The 22,011-nt window shown below is 39.3% G+C and overlaps 1 non-coding gene across 1 annotated transcript; it reads left to right on the top strand.

The window, feature by feature from the left end:
- The first annotated feature begins 11,923 nt into the window (after positions 1 to 11,923).
- Positions 11,924 to 12,056, top strand: LOC126016531 (small nucleolar RNA SNORA51). The gene has a single exon (XR_007498326.1). It is a non-coding gene; the product is annotated as a small nucleolar RNA SNORA51 (small nucleolar RNA).
- Positions 12,057 to 22,011: the final 9,955 nt, after the last annotated feature.

The following is a 22,011-nucleotide window of genomic DNA, read 5'->3' as shown; positions in this document are numbered from 1 at the left end:
ATAATGCTATGCTATGAGGTGGATGAGTGGGTAACCAAATTCTAGATAAAGGATGCTGAAAGATTCTCTGGGGTAATGTAGCAGATGAAGAACAATCAAAATACTTAGACTGCATAACAAGGTGCTGTACACTTGGTGACCTGATGGAAATCAATGGTCTCATATTTCTGGAGGCAAAAAAATATATAACTCAGGTGTTACCAGAGTCGAGTTCTTGGAGGCTGGTTTCTGACTTGTAAATTGCTGCTTTGGGGGTTCCCCCTCACAGAACTTTTCCTCAAAGTGCCTGTAGAAAAAGAAGCTCCGGGCTCTGTAGGAGCTGTTACAGGTGTTCCTTTTGATCAGAGTTTACTCCCTGAGACATCATTAATCTTTTTTGCTTGTTTGTTTATTTATTTTGTTTTGGGCCACAGTTGGTTATGTTTAAGGGTTATTCCTGGTTTAGTACTCAGGAATTACTTACTTATGATGGTGCATATGGGGGCACTAGGGGGAGCATATGGGATGCTGAGGATCAAACCTAGTCAATGGCATGTAAGGCAAATACCTTAACAGTTGTATTATTTCTCTGGACCCTCATTAACTATTTTTTTATATCCTTCGATGACACAGCACCAAACAGTCACATTGAAAGGGCTTCAAAGTACTAGGAATGCAAACATTTAGTCCATAGCATTAAGGACTCCAGATAATATTTAGGTAATAAAATTAGTATGTGATTGATTTAATGTGGAAAGTGAGAGAGAAATTTATGTTTGCCTCATTTTTGTTTTCTTCTGTTTGGGGGCCATATCCAGCAGTGCTCAAGGATTACACCCAGCTTTGTGCTTGGGGTCACTCCTGGTGATACTGAGTGTGGGTAACCTATATGGATCAGGGATTGGACTGGGATTAACCACATGTAAGGCTAATATCTTAGGTTCTGTACTATTTCTCCATTCAGAGATGGGAGAACATATTGGGGTGAGGGAATGTTGACAGTTCAGTTGAGATTATAGCAAATCAGAAGATACAGTGCTGATTCACAGAGTGATATCAGCATGTGGACAATAACTGAAATTATTCAAAGATTAGATCAAAAATTTAAAAACAACATGGAGAGTGAGAGAGAGGTAGTATAGGTAAGTATGAAGAATACTTAGAAGGCAAGCTAGGGCCTAGAGAGATAGCACAGTGGTGGGGTGTTTGCCTTGCATGCAGCTGACCCAGGACAGACAGAGGTTCGAATCCCTGCCAGGAGTGATTTCTGAGTGCAGAGCCCAAAAGTAACCCCTGAGAGCTGTCGGGTGTGACCAAAAAACAAAAACAAACAAACAGAAAAGAAGGCAAGCTAAAAAAAACTGTAAATAAAAACTTCAAAAATTAGTGACCATCAAAAGGCACATAAAAAAATGCTCCACATCACTGATTATCAGGGAGAAGCAAATCAACAATGAAGTACCATCTCACACCACAGAGACCGGCACACATCACAAAGAACAAGAACAATAAGTGCTGGCAGTGATGTGGAGAGAAAGGATCTCTCATTTGCTGTTGGTATGAATGCCATCTAGTCCAGCCTTTATGAAAAACAATATGGAGATTCCTCAAAAGACTGGAAATTGAGCTCTGATATGATCCAGCTATACCACTCCTAGGAACATACCTTAGAAACACAAAAACACAATACAAAAATGTCTTCCTCACACTTATATTCATTGCAGCACTATTTACAATAGCCAGACTCTGGAAACAACCAAGATACCCTTGAACAGATAAATGGCTAAAGAAACTGTGGTACACATACACAACAAAATATTATGCAACTATCAGGAGAGACGAAGTCATGAAATTTTCTTATAGGTGAATAGACATGGAATCCATTATGCTAAGTGAAATAAGTCAGAGGGAGAGAGATAGACACAAAATAGCATCATTTAACTCTGGCTTTTAAGAAAAACAAAAGACATTATTGTAATAATGCCCAGAGACAACAGGGCTGGAAGGACTGGCTCTCGATGCGAAGCTCACCACATAGAGTGGTGGGTTTAGTTAGAGAGATAACTACACTAACTATTATGACATGTTAATGAGTGAGAGAAATAGAATGCCTGTCTCGAATATAGGCAGGAAGGGGGTGGGGAAGAAGAAAGATGAGGGGCATTGGTGGTGGGAAGATTGCTCTGGCGAAGGGGGGGGTGTTCTTTTTATGACTGAAACCCAACTACAATCATGTATATAATCATGGTGCTTAAATAAAGAAAATAAAGGGGCTGAAGCACAGTAGGGCATTTGCTTTGCAGGCAGCTGACCCAGGACAGACCTTGGTTCAATTCCTGGCATTCCATATGGTCCCCCAAGCCAAGAGTGATTTCTGAGTGCAAAGCCAGGAATAATTCCTGAGTGTCATCAGGTGTGACTCAAAAACCAAAAAAAAAAAAAAAGGGAAAGAAAAGTAGGGACTGGAAATATAACATGGAAGTAAGGCATTTGCCTTTCATGCAGAAGGACAATGGTTCGAGTCCCAACATCCCATATGGTCCCCTGTGCTTGCCAGGGGTGATTTCTGAGAATAGAGCCAGGAGTAACCCCTGAGCACTGTCGAGTGTAATCCAAACAAAAACAAAACAAAACAAAACAAAAAATAAAAGTAAAGTAAAAATATATTAGTGACCATGGGACTGGAGGTAGAACTAGAAGTAGGACCCTCTATGACTGCACATGGCTGAACTAGTTGTGATTCTCAGCACTCCTTATAGCTTCCCCTCCATGCCAGGAATTATTCCTGAGCACAGAATCAGGAGCCAGCTCTGAGCACAGCCAGTGACCCCCAACCAGTGACATTTTCCCCTGATCCAAAGAAAGAGAGAATTTTAAATAACAGGGAATTATTAACACTCAAGTGCTTTAGCCTCTGTGGAACAGGTTTGTAGTGTTAGATGAGAAAAAAAAGTCATGGAATACAGCATATTACTGCCTAATAGAACCATTGAGGTGTTATTATAATCCACTCAGCAAACAAGAAAGCATAAACCTTCACAACCTTGTAAACCTAAAATTTATATCTTCTAATAATCTTGGTTAAATCCATGGTTTTTTGCAATTAAATTCATCATCGGTGGGCTTAAAAATTGGGTCTAAGTTATAAAAGTTTTTCTAATTGAAATGAAAAAAATAATTCAGATTTTATTATTATGTATTTGAGGAAATGAAGAAGAGAGCACTAAAGAGACAGTACACTTGCATGTGTCTAACTCTGGTTTTATTAAGGCACACTATTATGGTCCACCAAGCACAGATCCAATAGTAGCCCCAAGTGTCTCTCTTTTTTTTTTTTTTTTTTTGGTTTTTGGGTCACACCCTGTGACGCTCAGGGGTTACTCCTGGCTATGCGCTCAGAAGTTGCTCCTGGCTTCTTGGGGGACCATATGGGACGCCGGGGATCGAACCGCGGTCCGTCCTAGGCTAGCGCAGGCAAGGCAGGCACCTTACCTCCAGCGCCACCGCCCGGCCCCCCAAGTGTCTCTTAGTATGGTCCAAACACTCCCTCTCCTCTAAAAAAGAAGAAAGAAGAAAAGAAGAAGAAGAAGAAGAAGAAGAAGAAGAAGAAGAAGAAGAAGAAGAAGAAGAAGAAGAAGAAGAAGAAGAAGAAGAAGAAGAAGAGGAAGAAGAAGAAGTAGAAGAAGAAGAAGAAGAAGAAGAAGAAGAAGAAGAAGAAGAAGAAGAAGGAGAAGGAGAAGGAGAAGGAGAAAGAAGGAGAAAGAAGAAGAAGAAGAAGAAGAAGAAGAAGAAGAAGAAGAAGAAGAAGAAGAAGAAGAAGAAGAAGAAAAGGAAAAGGGAGAGGGAGGGACTTCAGAGCATAAAAACCGGCTAACCTTTGCAAAAGCTGGCTCCCTGTGTGTGACACCAGGCGGGGAAAATCCGCGAAAGTACACCGGCCCAGTGGGGCTCAGCTGTGAAAGACTGTGAGTGTGACCTGTCTATGTCTGTCTACTGTCCTCTTGCGTGAAACTCTTGCGAGTGGGGCAAAAAGAGCCTCCAGAAACCTCGCTTGCCCAGACGCCATTTTCAGGGAGGGACTTCAGAGCATAAAAACCGGCTAACCTTTGCAAAAGCTGGCTCCCTGTGTGTGACACCAGGCGGGGAAAATCCGCGAAAGTACACCGGCCCAGTGGGGCTCAGCTGTGAAAGACTGTGAGTGTGACCTGTCTATGTCTGTCTACTGTCCTCTTGCGTGAAACTCTTGCGAGTGGGGCAAAAAGAGGCTCAGAGGAGCACGGCCGCTCCGCTTCGCTACGCGGCCGTGCACTCTTTCTAAGGAAAGAACTCCATTGCAACAAGAAGGAAAAATCACACTAAGAACGGCGCTATATCACAGAAGCAAACATTTCTCTCTGGACTGTCTTCTCTGTTGCATGCTCGGGCCTAAGATTTGACCCAGTGTGAGGCCTCATCCACGGAGGACTCCCCTCCCTTAGAGGCAAGTCAGCCCATCCAGAAAGGGAGGAGCCAGAGGAGTGTGCTGCCTACATCATATAGACAATGAATACCACCACAACACGTAGAAAAACCCACAATACAAGTGTGACAATGGGGAAACAACGCAGGCCAGCATCAGACATAGAGAATGAAGATGACAATTCTGAGGACCAGATAATGACTGAACAACTAATCAACCTCTCAGATAAGGACTTTAGACTAGCAATATGGAAGGTGCTCAACAGACTCCAAGAAACCATGGATCGAGTTGAACAGAACACTAATAAGAACCAAGAAAATATGAAGGCAGAAATGACAAAACTCCAAACTGAAATAACATGTCAACTAACAGGACTGAAAAAGTCAGTAAACGAAGTGAATGACAAAATGGATAAGCTCTGGGACAGGGTATCAGAAGCTGAGAATAGACTTGGTGCTGTGGAAGATGAGATACATAACAATTCCATACAGCAGGAGAGATTGGACAAAAAACTTAAAGCAAATGAGCAGACAATGGAAAAATTAGTCAAAGAATGGGAACAGACGAAAATAGAAGTCTATGATAAGATCAACAGAAACAACTTAAGAATCATTGGAGTCCCAGAGACCCAGGAAGAAAATTTCCAGGAAGAATCAATGGTCAAGAACATTATTAAAGAGAAACTTCCAGAGCTAAAGAATATATGTGATCAAATCCTGCATGCCCGAAGAGTACCAACCAAAAGAGACCCCAGAAAAACCACCCCAAGACACATCCTAGTCACAATGACAAATCCCACAGATAGAGACAGAATTCTGAAAACAGCAAGATCAAAAGGGGAAATCATGTTCAAGCAAGCTTCCCTGAGATTTACAGCAGACCTGTCACCAGAAACGCTCAATGCCAGAAAGCAGTGGTGGGATATTGTGACAAGACTGAATGAAATGAATGCTTCACCCAGAATACTATACCCAGCAAAACTCACTTTCCGGTTTGATGGAAGAATACATGGTTTCACAGACAAAAAACAGCTCAGAAACTTCACAGACACAAAACCAGTCTTAAGAGAAAAACTGAAAGACCTAATCTAAGACAAGACTACCCAAAAGACACACCAAATTTTGATATAAAGATGGCGTTAAATCCCAGGACAATTCTTTCTCTCAACGTCAATGGACTAAATGCACCAGTTAAGAGACACAGAGTGGCTAAATGGATCAAAAAACTCAATCCAACCTTCTGCTGCCTACAAGAAACGCACCTGAATAGTCAGAACAAACATAGACTCAAAATAAAAGGCTGGAGAAAAGTTATCCAAGCAAACAACACCCATAAAAAAGCTGGAGTGGCCATACTAATATCAGATAATGCAAACTTTATACTCAGGAAGGTTGTAAGGGACAAAGACGGACATTTTATATTAATCAAGGGGTACGTAGAGCAGGAAGAATTCACTCTCCTAAACATATATGCACCGAATGAGGGGCCAGCAAAATATTTAATACAACTGTTGACAAATCTGAAAAATAATATCAACAACAACACAATAATTGTGGGGGACCTTAACACGGCTTTGTCAACACTGGACAGGTCAACCAGACTGAAACCCAACAAGAATATACTAGACCTGAGGAGAGAAATGGAAGAAAGAGGCCTAGTGGATATATATAGGACACTCCATCCCCAGAAACCTGGATACACATTCTTCTCCAATGTACATGGGACATTCTCCAGGATAGACTACATGCTGGCACATAAAACATACCTCCATAAGATCAAGAGGATAGAAATTTTGCAGACTACCTTCGCTGACCACAAGGCTCTGAAATTATTTGTGAACTCCAAAGGGACTCAGAAGAAAACTTTAACACCTGGAAGTTAAACAGCCTCATGCTCAATAACCAGTGGGTCCGAGATGAAATCAAGGAGGAAATCAAAAGGTTCCTGGAAACAAATGACAATAAAGACACAAACTCTCAGAACTTATGGGACACAGCAAAAGCAGTACTGAGAGGAAAATTTATAGCTTTGCAAGCACACATCAGGAAGGAAGAAGGAGCTTACCTGAGTAGCTTAATGACACAGCTAATAGAACTAGAAAATGCTCAACAAAAGGACCCAAGAATAGGAAGACAGAAGGAAATAACAAAGCTGAGAGCAGAAATCAACGAAGTGGAAACTCAAAAAACAATCCGAAAGATCAACGAAAGCAGAAGTTGGTTCTTTGAAAAAATAAACAAGATTGATAGACCACTGGCAAACCTAACAAAGAAAGAGAGAGAGAGAAACTTGATAACTCGTATCAGGAATGAAAAAGGAGAGATCACTACTGATATGACAGAGATTCAAAGGGTAATCAGAAACTACTTTGAAAAACTCTACGCCACTAAAAATGAGAACCTGGAAGAAATGGATAAATTCTTGGACTCTTATAATCTTCCACGGTTGAAGGAAGAGGATGTAGCATATCTAAACACCCCCATCACCATTGATGAAATTAAAACAGTAATCAAATGTCTGCCGAAAAACAAAAGCCCAGGTCCAGATGGATTCACTAATGAATTCTATCAAACTTTCCAAGAGGAACTACTGCCAATCTTGGCAAGACTCTTTCATGAAATTGAACAAACAGAAACACTTCCAAATAGCTTTTATGAAGCCAACATCACCTTGATACCTAAACCAGACAGAGACGCTACCAAAAAGAAAATTACAGACCAATATCACTGATGAATGCAGATGCAAAGATCCTCAACAAAATCCTGGCAAATAGGATTCAATGCCTCGTTAAGAAGATCATCCACTACGATCAAGTAGGTTTCATCCCAGGAATGCAAGAATGGTTTAACATCCGTAAATCTATCAACATAATACACAACATCAATAACAAGAAAAATAAAAACCACATGATCATATCAATAGATGCAGAGAAAGCATTTGATAAGGTCCAACACCCATTCTTGATCAAAACTCTCAGCAAGATGGGAATGGAGGGAACCTTTCTCAATATAGTGAAGGCCATCTACCACAAGCCAGTGGCAAATATTATCCTCAATGGAGAAAAACTGAAAGCCTTCCCTCTAAATTCTGGCACAAGACAAGGCTGTCCTCTCTCACCACTCCTATTCAACATAGCACTGGAAGTACTTGCTATAGCGATTAGGCAAGAAAAGGATATCAAGGGAATCCAGATAGGAAAGGAAGAAGTCAAGCTCTCACTGTTTGCAGATGACATGATACTCTACTTAGAAAACCCTAAAGACTCTATCAAAAAGCTACTAGAAACAATAGACTCATATAGCAAGGTGGCAGGCTACAAAATTAACAAACAAAAATCAATGGCCTTTCTATATACCAATAGTAATAAGGATGAAATGGACATTAAGAAAACAACCCCATTCACAATAGTACCACACAAACTCAAATATCTTGGAATCAACTTGACTAAATATGTGAAGGACCTATACAAAGAAAACTATAAAACTCTGCTCCAAGAAATAAGAGAGGACACACGGAAATGGAAACACATACCCTGCTCATGGATTGGCAGGATTAACATCATCAAAATGTCAATACTCCTCATGGCATTATACAGATTTAATGCCATCCCTCTAAAGATACCCATGACATTCTTCAAAGAAGTGGATCAGACACTTTTGAAATTCATTTGGAACAATAAACACCCTCGAATAGCTAAAGCAATCATTGGGAAAAAGAATATGGGAGGAATTACTTTTCCCAACTTTAAACTGTACTACAAAGCAACAGTTATCAAAACAGCATGGTATTGGAATAAGGATAGGTCCTCAGATCAGTGGAATAGGCTTGAATACTCAGAAAATGTTCCCCAGAGATACAACCATCTAATTTTTGATAAAGGAGCAGGAAATCCTAAATGGAGCAGGGAAAGCCTCTTCAACAAGTGGTGTTGGCACAATTGGATAGCCACTTGCAAAAAATTAAACTTAGACCCCCAGCTAACATCATGTACAAAGGTAAAATCCAAATGGATTAAAGACCTCGATATCAGCCCCAAAACCATAAGATATATAGAACAGCACATTGGCAAAACACTCCAGGACATTACAGGCATCTTCAAGGAGGAAACTGCACTCTCCAAGCAAGTGAAAGCAGAGATTAACAGATGGGAATATATTAAGCTGAGAAGCTTCTGCACCTCAAAGGAAATAGTGCCCAGGATACAAGAGCCACCCACTGAGTGGGAGAAACTATTCACCCAATACCCATCAGATAAGGGGCTAATCTCCAAAATATACAAGGCACTGACAGAACTTTACAAGAAAAAAACATCTAACCCCATCAAAAAATGGGGAGAAGAAATGAACAGACACTTTGACAAAGAAGAAATACGCATGGCCAAAAGACACATGAAAAAATGTTCCACATCACTAATCATCAGGGAGATGCAAATCAAAACAACGATGAGATACCACCTCACACCCCAGAGAATGGCACACATCACAAAGAATGAGAATAAACAGTGTTGGCGGGGATGTGGAGAGAAAGGAACTCTTATCCACTGCTGGTGGGAATGCTGTCTAGTTCAACCCTTATGGAAAGCGATATGGAGATTCCTCCAAAAACTGGAAATCGAGCTCCCATACGATCCAGCTATACCACTCCTAGGAATATACCCTAGGAACACAAAAATACAATACAAAAACCCCTTCCTTACACCTATATTCATTGCAGCTCTATTTACCATAGCAAGACTCTGGAAACAACCAAGATGCCCTTCAACAGACGAATGGCTAAAGAAACTGTGGTACATATACACAATGGAATATTATGCAGCTGTCAGGAGAGATGAAGTCATGAAATTTTCCTATACATGGATGTACATAGAATCTATTATGCTGAGTGAAATAAGTCAGAGAGAGAGAGAAAAACGCAGAATGGTCTCACTCATCTATGGGTTTTAAGAAAAATGAAAGACATTCTTGCAATAATAATTTTCAGACACAAAAGAGAAAAGAGCTGGAAGTTCCAGCTCACCTCAGGAAGCTCACCACAAAGAGTGATGAGTTTAATTAGAGAAATAACTACATTTTGAACTGTCCTAATATTGAGAATGTATGAGGGAAATGTAGAGCTTGTTTAGGGTACAGGCGGGGGTTGGGTGGGGAGGAGGGAGATTTGGGACTTGGGTGATGGGAATGTTGCACTGGTGATGGGTGGTGTTCCTTTTATGACTGAAACCCAAACACAATCATGTATGTAATCAAGGTGTTTAAATAAAAAAAAATATCCAGTGAGCACTCCAACAATAAAGATAAGCACCACATAAAAGCCATGGTCTTGAGATGAATAACATGTCATAGCACATAAATGGAGAAGAAAAAAGAAGAATAAAATAAAATAAATAAAAATGGAGACAACAACTTCAATAACCACACCAAATGAGAGAAATCAACAAATACTAAATAAATGTATATAAAAATAATAATAAAATAAAAAAAAAAAAGAAAAGGAAAAGGGAAAGGGAAAAAGAAGAGGAGGAAGAAGAAAATAAGAAGGAAGAAGAAGGAAGGAGAGGAAGAAGGAAGAAGAGAAGGAGGAGGAGGAGGAGAAGAGGAAGAAGAAACAAAGAAGAAAAGAAGAATATAATTGACCTTAAAAAGTGATAAGATACTTGAGTATTGGAAGATGTCCTGGAGAGAGGTATTTAGAATGGAAGTGGCACATAACCTGGGTCATTTTTTTGTGATCAGGGGTATTTCATTTTATTTATTTTGTTTTGGAGTCACATTTAGCAGTGTTCAGGGTTTACTCCTGACTCTACTCAGGGATCACTCCTGGTGTACTCTAGGGATCATATGTGATGCCAGGGATTGAACCCGGATAGGAATGGCCATATGCACAGCAAATGCCTTACTGGTTCTGAGCTACATCAATTCCCAACCCCCATTTTAGGCATTTTATATGTGATATCTTTTTGTGCTTTGTGTGTTTTTATTTTTTTACTCATTGACTAACCCTGTATGAGGTACATAGAATACTGCTTTATTGGAACATTAATTTTAAACTGGTATTTATTGTAGGAGTGAAGTCAACAAATTCATTATTTCTAGAGAGGGCTGATTTCCCAACAGCCACATAGATTCTACTAAGAGAAATTTCTGACCATAACATAGAGACAATTTACTTTATAAGTTACTTATTGAAGTACATATTGAGTATCAACTACATATAAAGCCCTTTATCATGCTCTTCATGTTGCATTAATGAGTTGAAATCAAATCCCTACATAGGACCTATTGAGGTAAGAACAATGTCTATAAATCCTTTTTTTTTTTTATTGGGAGGGCATCTAGTTGTGCTCAAGACTTACTCATGGTTGCTTAGAGATCATTCCTGGTGAGGCTTGGGAGATCCTATACAGAGTGTCAAGGATCAAATATGGTTTGCCCAAATGCAAAGCAAGTGTTTTACCCTCTTTACTCTCTGGTGCTCCATGAAACTTTAACCTTGAAAACAATTTAATAATGTCAGTGTGGTCAAGAGTTCCAGGATGAGGGGACAGAGTGGTGGCGCAAGCAGTAGGGTGTTTGCCTTGTATGCGCTAACCTAGGATAGATCTCCCACAGTTCGATCCCCTGGCTGCCTATATGGTCCCTAAGCCAGGAGCGATTTCTGAGCACAAAGCCAGAAGTAACCCCTGAGCATCACCGGGTGTGGCCCAAACCCTCCCTGCCAAAAAAAAGAGTTACAGAATGTTTTCCAGAATTTATCAGTGAAAATAAGTGAACTGATGTGATTTCTACAGATCATTTTCAAAGTTTAGAATACAGACTAGAAATTAAAGGTCATTTATTAATTTATCTCTTTTGACTTTATACAAAAACTACATTTTTGTAAATATATATGTTTAAATATAAGCTAACATTTGAGATAATAAATATAAGTATACCATGAATATACTCTTATTCTCTTTTGATAGATTCTATTTTGATAGATTTTAATAAGTCTATTTGTATAGAATTGTACAGAATGCAACAACTAACACAAGTTTGGTACTACAGAATTTTTATGTGGCATATACAAACTATAAAGAATATATTATGTGGGGGCCAGAGAGATAGCATAGAGGTAGTGTTTGCCTTGCATGCAGAAGGACAGTGGTTCAAATCCTGGCATCCCATATAGTTCCCTTAGCCTGCCAAGAGCGATTTCTGAGCATAGAGCCAGGAGTAACCCCTGAGCACTGCCAGGTGAAACCCCAAAACAAAACAAAACAAAAAGAATATACACAGGCCTGTCTAGAGTCCAGGCCTGTGTGGGGTGGGGAGGAAGGACACTTGGGATATTGGTCATTGGTCATGGGAATGTTGCACTGGTTAACATACATATTAAATATATATTAAAATATACTTATATTATATAATATATATTATATGTTATATATAAAATATATATTATATAATAATTAATATATATTTAAACATTTAAAAAAAGAAAAGTAAAGGGCTCCCAATTCTTACCACAGGCTGTGTTTTTTGCACTGACTGTATAGAAAGAGGAGGTACAGTAAATGCACCCCATATACACCTCAACACAGGCCCTTTGCCTGGTCTGTATTGTGAATTGGGAGACAAAAAAAAAAAAAAGAATATATCATGTGGAAAATAAACCATACTGAGTAGTAGAAATTATTAGAAAAATTAAATAATATACCTTTTTATGAATGATATCATAGTATAAGATTTTGCATGAGAGAGGACCCTTAGAAAAATAAATAAGTAAAGCATTGCTTCAAAAAAATTTAGAGGAAACTACGCCTGCCCAATGGGGCCTGACTGTGAAAATTTGTGAGTGCTGCCTGTGTGTGTCTGTCTCCTGTCCTGTACCGTGAAACTCTTGAGAGTGGGCCGAATAGAGGCTCCAGAAAACTCGCTCTCCCAGAAGCTCATTCTAGGGCGGAAATGCCAAGGAACTGCTTCATAATGTGAAAACCGGCTACAAGCAGTACTTTGCAGAAGCCAGACCCCCTGTTTGTGACGTCAGGCTGGAAAAATCTACGAAACTATGCCTGACCAGTGGGGCCAACTGTGAAAAATTATGAGTGCTGCCTGTGTGTGTCTGTCTCCTGCCCTGTCGCGTGAAACTCTTGGGAGTGGGCCAAAAAGAGGCTCCAGCAGAGCACTTAGCTCTGCTTCGCTACACGGCCATGCGCTCTTTCTAAGGAAAGAATACCATTGCAACAAGAAGGAAAAAATCACACTAAGAAATGTGCTAGATCACTGAAGCCCAGCATTACTCTCCAAACTGTCTTCTCTGCTTCATGCTCAGGCCTAAGATTTGATCCTGTGAGAGGCTTCATCCATGGAGGACTCCCCTCCCTTGGAGGCAAGTTGACCCACCCAGAAAGGGTGGAGCCAGAGGAGTGTGGCTGTGTACATCATTTAGCCAATGAATACCACCACAACACATAGAAAAACCCACAATACAAGTGTGACAGTGGGGAAACAACGCAGGCCAGCATCAGACATAAAGAGTGAAGATGGCAATTCTGATGACCAGATAATGACCAACCAACTAATCAACCTCTCAGATAAGGACTTTATACAAGCAATATGGAAGATGCTCAAAGAACTCAAAGAAACCATAGATCGAGTTGAACAGAACACTAACAAGAACCAAGAAAATATGAAGACAGAAATTACAAAACTCCAAACTGAAATAACATGTCAACTAACAGGCCTGAAAAAGTCAGTAAATGAAGTGAATGACAAAATGGTTAAGCTCTGGGACAGGGTAACGGAAGCTGAGAATAGAATTGGTGCTGTGGAAGATGAGATAAATAACAATGCTATACAGAGGGAGAGATTGGAAAAAAACAAAGCAAATGAACAGACAATGAAAAAATTAGTCAAAGAATGGGAACAGATGAAAATAGAAGTCTATGATAAGATCAACAGAAACAACTTAAGAATCATTGGACTCCCAGAGACTCAGGAAGAAAATTTCCAGGAAGAATCAACGGTCAAGAACATCATTAAAGAGAAACTTCCAGAGCTAAAGAATATATGTGATCAAATCCTGCATGCTCGAAGAGTACCAACCAAAAGAGACCCCAGAAAAAAACACCCCAAGACACATACTAGTCACAATGACAAATCCCACAGATAAAGACAGAATTCTGAAAACAGCAAGATCAAAAAGGGAAATTACATTCAAGGGAGCATCCTTGAGATTTACAGCAGACCTGTCACTAGAAACACTCAATGCCAGAAAGCAGTGGTGGGATATTGTGACAAGACTGAATGAAATGAATGCTTCACCTAGAATACTGTACCCAGCAAAACTCACTTTCTGGTTTGATGGAAGAATACATGGTTTCACAGACAAAAACAGCTCAGAAACTTTACAGACTCAAAATCAGTCTTAAGAGAAAAACTGAAAGACCTAATTTAAGACAAGACTACCCAAAAGACACACCAAATTTTGATATAAAGATGGCGTTAAATCCCAGGACAATTCTTTCAACATCAATGGACTAAATGCACCAGTCAAGAGACACAGAGTGGCTAAATGGATCAAAAAACGCAATCCAACCTTCTGCTGCCTACAAGAAACGCACCTGAATAGTCAGAACAAACATAGACTCAAAATAAAAGGCTGGAGAAAAATTATCCAAGCAAACAACACCCATAAAAAAGCTGGAAGACCATACTAATATCAGATTATGTAAACTTTATACTCAGGAAGGTTGTAAGGGACAAAGATGGACATTTTATATTAATCAAGGGGTATGTAGAGCAGGAAGAAATCACTCTCCTAAACATATATGCACTGAATGAGGGGCCAGCAAAATATTTAATACAATTGTTGACAAATCTGAAAAATAATATCAATAACAACACAATAATTGTGGGGGACCTCAACTTGGCTTTGTCAATACTAGATAGGTCAACCAGACTGAAACCCAACAAGAATATACTAGACCTAAGGAGAGAAATGGAAGAAAGAGGCCTAGTAGATATATATAGGACACTCCATCCCCAGAAACCTGGATACACATTCTTCTCCAATGTACATGGGACATTCTCCAGGATAGACTACATGCTGGCACATAAAGCATACCTCCATAATATCAAGAGGATAGAAATCTTGCAGGCTACCTTTGCTGACCACAGGCTCTGAAATTATTTGTGAATTCCAAAGGGACATAGAAGAAAAACTTTAACACCTGGAAGTTAAACAGCCTCATACTCAATAACCAGTGGGTCAGAGATGAAATCAAGGAAGAAATCAAAAGGTTCCTGGAAACAAATGACAATAAAGACACAAACTATCAGAACTTATGGGACACAGCAAAAGCAGTACTGAGAGGAAAATTTATAGCTTTGCAAGCACACATCAGGAAGGAAGAAGGGGCTTACCTGAGTAGCTTAATGACACAGCTAATAAAACTAGAAAGTGCTCAGCAAGAGGACCAAAAATAGGGAGATAGAAGGAAATAACAAAGTTGAGAGCAGAAATCAACGAAGTGAAAACCCAAAAAACAATCCAAAAGATCAACGAAAGCAGAAGTTGGTTCTTTGAAAAAATAAAAAAGATTGATAGATCACTGGCAAAACTAACAAAGAAAGAGAGAGAGAAACTTGATAACTCGTATTAGGAATGAAAAAGGAGAGATCACTAATGATATGGCAGAGATTCAAAGGGTAATCAGAAACTATTTTGAGAAACTCTATGCCACTAAAAATGAGAACCTGGAAGAAATGGATAAATTCTTGGACTCTTATAATCTTCTACGGTTGAAGGAAGAGGATGTAGCATATCTAAACACCCCCATCACTATTGATAAAATTAAAACGGTAATCAAATGTCTGCCCCAAATCAAAAGCCCAGGCCCAGATAAATTTACTAATGAATTTTTTCAAACTTTCCAAGAGGAATTACTACCAATCCTGGCAAAACTCTTTCATAAAACTGGACAAACGGAAACACTTCCAAATCGCTTTTATGAAGCCAACATCACCTTAATACCTAAACCAGACAGATATGGTATGAAAAAAAAATTACAGACCAATATCGCTGATGAATGCAGATGCAAAGATCCTCAACAAAATCTTGGCAAATAGGATTCAGTGCCTCTTTAAGAAGATTATCCACTATGATCAAGTAGGTTTCATCCCAGGAATGCAAGAATGGTTTAACATCTGTAAATGTATCAACATAATACACAACATCAACAACAAGAGAAATAAAAATCACATGATCATATCAATAGATGCAGAGAAAGCATTTGATAAGGTCCAACACCCATTCTTGATCAAAACTCTCAGCAAGATGGGAATGGAAGGAACCTTTCTCAATATACGTAAGGCCATCTACCACAAGTTAGAGGCAAATATTGTCCTCAATGGAGAAAAACTGAAAGCCTTTCCTCTAAATTCTGGCACAAGACCAGGCTGTCCTCTCTCATCACTCCTATTCAGCATAGCACTGGAAGTACTTGCTATAGTGATTAGGCAAGAAAAAGATATCAAGGGAATCCAGATAGGAAAGGAAGAAGTCAAGCTCTCGCTGTTTGCAGATGACATGATACTCTATTTAGAAAACCCTAAAGTCTCTACCAAAAAGCTTCTAGAAACAATAGACTCATAGAGCAAGATGGCAGGCTACAAAATTAACACACAAAAATCAATGGCCTTTCTATACACCAATAGTAATAAGGAAGAAATGGACATTAAGAAAACAACCCCATTCACAATAGTGCCACACAAACGCAAATATCTTGGAATCAACTTGACTAAAATGTGAAGGACCTATACAAAGAAAACTATAAAACTCTGCTCCAAGAAATAAGAGAGGACATGCGGAAATGGAAGCATATACCCTGCTCATGGATTGGCAGGATTAACATCATCAAAATGGCAATACTCCCCAAGGCATTGAACAGATTTAATGCAATCCCTCTAAAGATACCCATGACATTCTTCAAAGAAGTGAATCAGGCACTTTTGAAATTCATTTGTAACAATAAACACCCTAGAATAGCTAAAGCAATCATTGGGAAAAAGAATATGGAAGGAATTACTTTCCCCAACTTTAAACTTTACTACAAAGCAATAGTTATCAAAACAGCATGGTATTGGAATAAGGACAGGCCCTCAGATCAGTGGAATAGGCTTGAATACTCAGAGAATGTTCCCCAGACATACAATCACCTAATTTTTGATAAAGGAGCAAGAAATCCTAAATGGAGCAAAGACAGCTTCTTCAACAAGTGGTGTTGGCACAACTGGCTAGCTATTTGCAAAAAATTGAACTTAGACCCCAGCTAACCTCATGTACGAAGGTTAAATTCAAATGGATGAAAGACCTCAATATCAGACCCAAAACCATAAGATATATAGAGCAACACGTGGGTAAAACACTCCAGGACATTGAGACTAAAGGCATCTTCAAAGAGGAAACTGTACTCTCCAAGCAAGTAAAAGCAGAGATTAACAGATGGGAATATATTAAACTGAGAAGCTTCTGTACCTCAAAAGAAATAGCACCCAGGATACAAGATCCCCCCACTGAGTTGGAGAAACTATTTACCCAATATCTATCAGATAAGGGGCTAATCTCTAAATATACAAGGCACTGACAGAAATTTACAAGAAAAAAAATCTATTCCCATCAAAAAATGGGGAGAAGAAATGGATAGACACTTTGACAAAGAAGAAATACAAATGGCCAAAAGACACATGAAAAAATGCTCCACATCACTAATCATCAGGGAGATGCAAATCAAAACAACTATGAGGTACAACCTCACACCACAGAGATTGGCACACATCACAAAGAATGAGAACAAGCAGTGTTGGTGGGGATGTGGAGAGAAAGGAACTCTTATCCACTGCTGGTGGGAATGCAGTCTGTTCAACCATTATGGAAAGCAATATGGAGATTCCTCCAGAAACTGGAAATCGAGCTCCCATACGATCCAGCTATACCACTTCTAGGAATATACCGTAGGAACACAAAAATACAATACAATAATCCCTTCCTTACACCTATATTCATTGCAGCACTATTTACCATAGCCAGACTCTGGAAACAGCCAAGATGCCCTTCAACAGATGAATGACTAAAGAAACAGTGGTACATATACACAATGGAATAGTATGCAGCTGTCAGGAGAGATGAAGTCATGAAATTTTCCTATACATGGATGTACATAGAATCTATTATGCTGAGTGAAATAAGTCAGAGAGAGAGAAAGACGCAGAATGGTCTCACTCATCTTTGGTTTTTATGAAAAATGAAAGACATTCTTGCAATAATAACTTTCAGACACAAAAGAGAAAAGATCTGGAATTTACAGTTCACCTCATGAAGCTCACCACAAACAGGGATGAGTTTAGTTAGAGAAATAACTACGTTTTGAACTATCCTAATAATGAGACTGTATGAGGGAAATGGAAAGCCTGTCTAGAGTACAGGCAGGGGTTGGGTGGGGAGGAGGGAGATTTGGGACATTGGTGATGGGAATGTTGCACTGGTGATGGGTGGTGTTCTTTACATGACTGAAACCCAAACACAATCATGTATGTAATAAAGTTGTTTAAATAAAAAAAATTTAGAATTTTTTTGGGGGGTGGAGCCACACCTGGCAGCACTCAAGGGTTACTCCTGAGTTTGCGCTCAGAAATCACTCCTGGCAGCTTGGTGGACCATATGAGATGCCTGAGACTGAAGCCCAGGTCGGCCAGATATGCCCTACCCACATCATCCCGAACCCAAATTTCAGAATCTTGATGCAACTTGTAATGTGCATTATTCCAAATATAGAATCGTATCACCAAGTGCTTTTCATGAGTTTGATCTATAAGATGCATTAATCAAGACTTTAAATAGAATGGGAGTTTATCCTATTCACTTTAACATGTATACTTGTACAATTAACAGATAGTTTCAGGTGCCAAAGAGATAGTGCAGCGAATAAGGCATTTGCCTTGTATATTTTTACCCAAACTCAATCTCTAAGACTCCATATGGTTTCCAGATCCCATCATGTATGATCTCTTAAGAGCAGAACCAAGAGCCAAGCTCAGAGCACAACCAGAAGTGGCCCTCAAACAAACAAAAACAGCTAAATTTTGTTAAATACAAGAAATACAAGAAATATAATCTTAATCTTTAGTTTGTATATTTTAGGAATTATACCTTGTGGTGCCCAGGACATTTACTCCTGGCTCTGCACTCAGGGACTACTCCTTGCTGAGCTCAAGGGATTAAATGGCTCCAGGATTGAACCCAGGTCAACATGTGCAAAGAAATTGCATTACTAACTGTACTATGTCTCTAGCCTAACAATCTTTTTAATTTAATTCTTTTCCTCAAGGTCCTAAGAATGAACCCAAGCAAGACCTTAAACATAGAAAATATATACTCTTCTACTAAGCTATCTCTGGCTCAGTCTAAAATTGTAAGCAAAAGTGTAGAAAAATTTTATTCATTTTCTCTTTAAGCCATACACCAGAACTACTGAAGGTTAGCCAAGTTCATTGATATGAGATTTTTGAAAAGTAAAAGGTAGGTGTGAGAGTTAACAGGGAATTTCAGTTAATTACCAGCATTAAAAACAAGCTTGCTGTGATGCTGATTGTTTACTTATTTAAAACTTTAATGCTAGGGGCCGGCGAGGTGGCGCTAGAGGTAAGGTGTCTGCTTTGCAAGTGCTAGCCAAGGAAGGATTGTGGTTCGATCCCAAGGAGTCCCATATGGTCCTCCCAAGCCAGGGGCAATTTCTGAGCACTTAGCCAGGAGTAACACTGAGCATCAAATGGGTGTGACCCAAACAACAACAACAAAAAAACTTAATACTAAACAGCCCAGTTTAATATGTGAAAATTTTTACACTCATAGAATTGCCTTCATGGCAGTCACCATGTTTGAACCAGGCCAGTTCCATAGACTCCTCTTTTCTCAAATGCTATGTAAACCAAGCTGTGAAAGGTGATGGGTACAGTGGCCCATGCAGCACAAAGCTGGCCATTTCAGGAGGAGAGGGTAGACAAAGCCCTTCCCTGCTGAAGTCACACTTGCTGCTTCTATTATCCACAAACATTGTTTTCCCCGATGACTCTGCCTCATCCCTGACCCTGTATGATTTCCTTCAGGACACTAAAATGAGCATACTTCAGGTTTGCTGGTTTGGGGCTGATATCACCAGAGCTTTTTTGATCAAGTGTGGAAAACCTCTCCCCATGCCATCCTTCTACCAGGAGGCCTGATAAATGAGTACTTTGCCTCCAACAGTCATAGTAATAGTAATAGTGCTTTGTAGTAATAGTGCTTTGAATTTTTGAACAAATTCATTTGTTGATGTTATCATAAAGGAACACCTCAATTGAACAGAATGGACCCTAACAACAAGAGCTTACTAAACCTTCTGCCATTGTATTAATGACTTCATTGGAGATATAGTAATGTTCACAAATGTGCATGCTATTATACTTTTTCTTTTTTCTTTTATTCTTTCTTATTTTATTTTATTTTTATTTTTATTTGCTTTATTTTATTTTTCCCCTCCCCCCATTTTATTTTTAACTCTTTTTTCCCCCCAATAATTTTGCTCTCATTTATCTGGAAACAAATGCATTATGATAAACTATGTCAACTATGTGGTGCATTGTCTTTAAATAAATTAAAAAAGAATTGCCTTAATAATTAAATAATTTTTTATGACATTAAAAATGTAACTGCAGGGCTGTACAGATAATACAGTGGATTGGGCATTTACCTTACACATTGTTAACCAGTATTTGAACCCTGGCAGCCCATATGGTCTCCTGAGTCCTAAGCTCAAAACCAGGAATAAGTCCTCAGCACCACGAGGTATGGCTCAAAGACCAAATAAAAATAAAAATGTAACTGGAAAGACTCTAAACGCCAATATAAATACTGTATCTCTGATATGTTCTTGTAGTTTGTTGCGATGTGTAGGGGAAAGAAAGATATTTATCAATAACACTTATCCTAATAATAACATAGTCTCACCTGTTTCCTATCAAGAGATCACATTTATCCTTTAAGTTTTAACTCAAAGTCACTCTTTGAAGTCACACTTAATTTTTCATCATCAGTTTATAGAACTAAGGAAGAATTACCTGTTCCTAGGTAATTCTTACTATTCAAGGACATATTAAAATAGATACTCATTGTCCAAACAGCTAGACTGATGATACAATAGATTTATTTATCCATCTATTTATTTTTGTTATTATTTTGGTTTGGGGGGCCACACACAGTGATGATCAGGGCTTATTCCTGGCTGTTTGCTCAGGAATCATTCCCAACAGTGCTCAGAGAACCATATGGAATGCCAGGTATCAAACCAGATTAGCCATGTACAAGCCAAACTCCTTGCCTGCTTAATTATTTCTCTGGCCCCTACATTAGATTTGTTATTTATATTTTACATATCCATAAAATAAAATAATTGATTTTAACTGACCAAATAATGGTCTATTAATTTATAAATAATTATTAAAACTTATTCATTATTATTGCTGATTACTGTTTATTAATTTAAAATAATTATATTACTAAATAATACTTATAAATACAACACTTTTTGAGAGATATACCTGGCTGTGTTCAGGTCTTACTTTCTTTTTCTTTTTTTTTTTTTTTTTTGGTTTTTGGTTTTTGGGTCACATCCGGTAGCACTCAGGGGTTACTCCTGGCTCCACACTCAGAAATCGCTCCTGGCAGGCTTGGGGGACCATATGGGATGCCGGAATTCAAACCACCGACCTTCTGCATGCAAGGCAAACACCTTACCTCCATGCTATCTCTCAAGCCCTGAGGTCTTACTTCTGCTTCTGCATTCAGTGATCATTTTTGGCAATGTCTGGGAGATCAGATATGATGTGTTGGGGAGTTAAACCATGGTCATCCAAATGCTAGGCAAGAATCTTACCTCCTGTATTATTTCTCTGATCTGCTAACAATCTTAATCTGTTTTCCAGTTCTATTTAAACAATATGTGTTTCTACAGACTTGAATAATTAAATGTTTTTCATTGATCCATTTGACACTGTACCATTTAATAAAAGTGAAATTTGGTATCAAACTGAATCTTCTGTAAAAAAAAAAACTTGTGCATCGGATCCGGGGAGCGCGCGGGGCCGGCCATGGGCAAGTCAGGTACGCGGAGGCCCTGGCAAGTACAAGGATCCTGAAGCACAGCCCTGAATCCAGCCGGGGCCAGTGTGGAGAGAACCTGGCGTGGGCGTCCTATGATCAGCCAGGGAAGGAGGTGGCTGAGAGGTGGTACAGTGAAATCAAGAACTACAACTTTCAGCAACCTGGCTTCACCTCTGGGACTGAAATCTTCCTGCGCAAAAGCTGGCTCCCTGTGTGTGACACCAGGCGGGGAAAATCCGCGAAAGTACACCGGCCCAGTGGGGCTCAGCTGTGAAAGACTGTGAGTGTGACCTGTCTATGTCTGTCTACTGTCCTCTTGCGTGAAACTCTTGCGAGTGGGGCAAAAAGAGCCTCCAGAAACCTCGCTCGCCCAGACGCCATTTTCAGGGAGGGACTTC

This window comes from Suncus etruscus, chromosome 8 (genome assembly GCF_024139225.1).
Source record: "Suncus etruscus isolate mSunEtr1 chromosome 8, mSunEtr1.pri.cur, whole genome shotgun sequence".
Lineage (NCBI taxonomy): Eukaryota > Metazoa > Chordata > Mammalia > Eulipotyphla > Soricidae > Suncus > Suncus etruscus.
This window is presented reverse-complemented; position numbering and strand designations above follow the sequence as displayed.